Source organism: Propithecus coquereli, unplaced genomic scaffold, assembly GCF_000956105.1.
Source record: "Propithecus coquereli isolate 6110/MARCELLA unplaced genomic scaffold, Pcoq_1.0 Scaffold838, whole genome shotgun sequence".
NCBI classification, from domain to species: Eukaryota; Metazoa; Chordata; class Mammalia; order Primates; family Indriidae; genus Propithecus; species Propithecus coquereli.
Window position 1 is genome coordinate 266,901 of NW_012154596.1, and position 3,858 is coordinate 270,758.

Sequence of the window (3,858 nt, forward strand, 5' to 3'; positions counted from 1 at the left end):
ATGTATACATATGTGAGGAATCCTTTTTGTCATCCTGGGTTTTTAGGATAATCCCCATGCAAGTAAAATATAGAAATACAACAAATCAGGGAACCCATGAGGAACAAACAAGCAGGGAACCAGGGGAAAAACACCTTCAGGGTCCATTTCCTTTCAGTTTGCTGATGCTTCAGTTGAAGTCTCCTGGGAATCTTCTGCAGTAGGATCTTCCTTTGCAGCTCTTCTTGCATGAAGAACAATCTATGTTAAGTGTACAGACATGTCTCAACTTCCTGGTTCCCCTGGGGTATGGGAAGCAAGGGCACAGTGCTTGCTCACAATTTGAAGTGAAGAAAGCATTTAAGGTCTTGTGAACTTTGCCATTGTTTCTCCTATCCTATGTCATAACCAGCCCCCAACTGCAGGCAGCCCTCCTCCATGGTTTTCTGATGTACAGTCAAGATATACTTTCATTTGGACACCATTGCTATTCTACCTGCCATACACAGTTTCAAGATATCCCCATACTCCTGCCCAAAATGATCCTCCAGGTGTGGCACGAGCCCCTGAGTGAGGAACTCTGGAGTATACTGTGCTCTTTGTGTATTTCTGTTGAGTTCCTCTATCCATGCTTGGAGAAGGCTATAGACACAGAGTAGATGGAAGACACTGGAATTCCAATGTCAAAGGATGATTTCAACCCTTCAGATGTCTCACATTTGCCTTTGTTTCTTTTGTCAGTCTTGATATATGGCTCCAGGGTCTGAAGTTGCCAGGGCTTCTTTGGCTGCATATACTTATTTTTCTTATTTGAGCCCAAAGGCTGTGGGACAGGGCCCCATCCCACACTTCACTGGGCACCTTCTTATGTTGACCATGTGTCCTAAGACCTGACAATTCTTCCACATTCCCTGTGGGTTGAGAATTAGGGAGGTCAGTGAATCAGCATCGATCACAGGCAGGTTTCAAAGGTTAATGTTGGGACAGTTTTTGTTTGTTTGTTTGTTTGTTTTGGTTTTTTGGATTTGAGTATTTTTTAGAACAAGACACAGAAAAGTGGCCCATTAGGTATGTGGAAACTCATGATGCAACAATCATATCTCCAACCTATTTTAAATAGAAACACAAGGAAAAAGGACCAAAAGGTATAAGAATGATGATAATGATCCAGCTGAATTTATTGGCTCAGATTGTAGATGCTGAATAAATTCTACAGAACACAGTGGAACTCCCAGGATGACTGAGGTGAAGTAGAGGGGAAGTTTTCCTCTCCAGCTGGACTTTTTGCCACTTCTGGAATCAGCAGTTACTTAGGTTAGCATTGGTTCTAATCAATTCACAACAATCACATTTGATCTAATCATCTCCCTCACTTTCAAGATGGGAAAGGATATTTTATTTTGTTTTTACTTTTCCCCTGCATTTTTATTTTATCACATATGTGTGTATCCAATACAATCCTATACAATTTAATATTGGTCATTTCCACGCATTTGAAAAAGTATAATATCTATGTATATAATTTTTAACACTATATATTATTTTTTTCATGTGCAAAATATAACATGTGTCAATATATGTCGGTTTAATTCTGCGTCTTGAAATCTGGGCAAGGTCTTAAATACTTCTGGGTGAGAATTGAGCCAGAAATGAGATGGGATGAGTCCCCTGCATTCCTGCCCCTGTGCCCCCTTGCTTTGATATCCTGCTTTAGGATGCTATGACAAGACCCCCCAATATTCTCCCCTTATCTGTTTCTAGGTCCCCAGTGCAATCGCAACCTGAAACTTTCCCTATTGAGGCTACGATGAGTGGCAGAAGAAAGAAATGTCTTCAGCCACACGTGCTTATAGAAGGCAGATTCAGAAGAACCACCCACACTCTCAATCTGAATGTGTAAGAGAGGGGACTTGTGACTTGAGCATCAACACGGATTTGGGAACTGAAAACCCAGATCCCAACTGCCCCTCCATCCAATGCTCCACTGACCAGCCCCCATTCCAACAGATCTGCTTTACAGAAAAAGGCCCAGATAAAGAGGGGAAATCATTTAAAGGAATAGGCAAGACACGTTATTCCCTTTCCAGTGAGAGCCACATCTAAAGACAAGGTAAGGCCTTGGGTTCCTCATATGGAGGCTGAAAGAAGGGGTGGAGTCAGGAATACTGAGTGTGTCTTTTGTAGTGTTCTGTTCTGAGATTGGGGATGGGAAATGGCTTGTACCCATCAGAGCCTTTGAGGAATGTAGCAATAATCCCCTGGAACTGTATTCCTCCTCTTCACTTTTGACACTGGCTGAACAGCTTCAGTTGAAGAAATGACCCACAAATATGCACCACAGATAGACTATGGGGCTCTGTGCTTCATGAATTGGGTCACCAAATCTTCCTTTTGCACTAGAGTCAGAGCCCAATGCAAATGAAAAGGAGAATTCTAAGAAAAATAAGCTCAGAGCCAGAAACAGCACTGCTGTATTAGGTAAGATTTGACTCTACCAGGTGAGAAGGGACAGGGGATGGATTAACAAAGTCTCCCCTGGCAAGGGAACTGGGAGGTCTTTGGCAGCTAGGGCCTCTCAATTACTGGACTCTGAAGAATGGAGGAGAACCAATTTTTGGTGACAACTTCAGCTCCTGATTATCCAGGATGGACTAGGGCTTCTAAGGTGTTCATTTGGAGACACTTACTCCAACTCTCATTTTACCCACAAAATCAGCATCCAGTTCAGATGTGAGGAACTCCAGGAAAAGGAAAATCTGTTCCAAGAGTAGTTTACAAGTTAGATCATCAGGTAGAATTTTGCTTTTTTGCCCCAAAAAGTGAAAGCAGGTGATTTATACGGGGCTTGGGCAGAAAGAGGGTTTCTCAGTATCTGAGAGGAGTTTAGCATCCTGCATCAAGAGAGCATTCAGGAGAGGTTCAGCCTTGCTTCATTAGGGAGAATAAGGGGGTCAGGAAGGAGGAAGAGAGACAAGTGGGGTTCACCTGAAGGTGCATGGGGAGATTCCAGAATGAGCATCCTTGGGCACTGTTCTGCTGAGTCTCTCACTCAAATGTTTCCTGCACAAAGTACTGTCTAGAAGATGAGCCCAGCTTGACTTTGGAAAAGAAATCAAATGCCTCTGACATTGTACACAGCAGTGAAATTAAGGAGACCTGTGATGCCTGTGGTAGGGGTCCTCTGAAGGCCCACACTTGGTGCAGCAAGTGTCCCAGATCTCTCTTCCCAGGAGATCACCTGCTGCCACTTCAAAAAAGACTGGTGGCCTCCCTCCATGCTATGTCTGAGGCCATTTTCAAGGCATAACCTGGGTGGGCACAGCAAGTACATTTTTCACTGATCTGGCAACAGCTCTCTGAGCTCACCTAGCTGCAGGGGTCTGTGAGCACAGTAGTACAGATCTTTGCCATGGCCACACATGTGGCCTTTGTCTTCCCTGCTGAGGGCTGGCTCACTACACTGTCTGATCCTAGGGATGCAGCCCTGGGTGGAGGAGAAGCTCACAGCTCCTCCTGGGAGGGAGATGGGCTCACCTCTTCCCTCGACAGGAGAGAACGGCCTGTCATTGGATCAGAAGAGGCTTGAGCTGGAGGCTCCCTGACCCTATTTAGCACAAGATGCAGCTCTGGAAGCAAGAACAATGACTTGCTATTCTCAGATTCTTCCAGATGACCAGCAGTAACAATTTTGGACACATTGTTAATAAATGACAGGAACAGGGGAGGTCCTAGTACAGGAACTTGAGCAATATAATCAGAAAGTTAAACTCTGAGTTTCCTCGAGGGCTAAGATTACTAACAAATTTTATAATTCCTATAAGACAGTTGATGTCTTTTGGATGTTTTATGACAGTCAGGCAATTCTTTATTATTATAAAT

The 3,858-nt window shown here is 43.8% G+C and overlaps 1 pseudogene; it reads left to right on the top strand.

Annotated features, from left to right (window-relative positions):
• LOC105825951 overlaps window positions 1-3,565 on the top strand; it is a 33,697-nt pseudogene extending 30,132 nt beyond the window's left edge.
• Window positions 3,566-3,858: the final 293 nt, after the last annotated feature.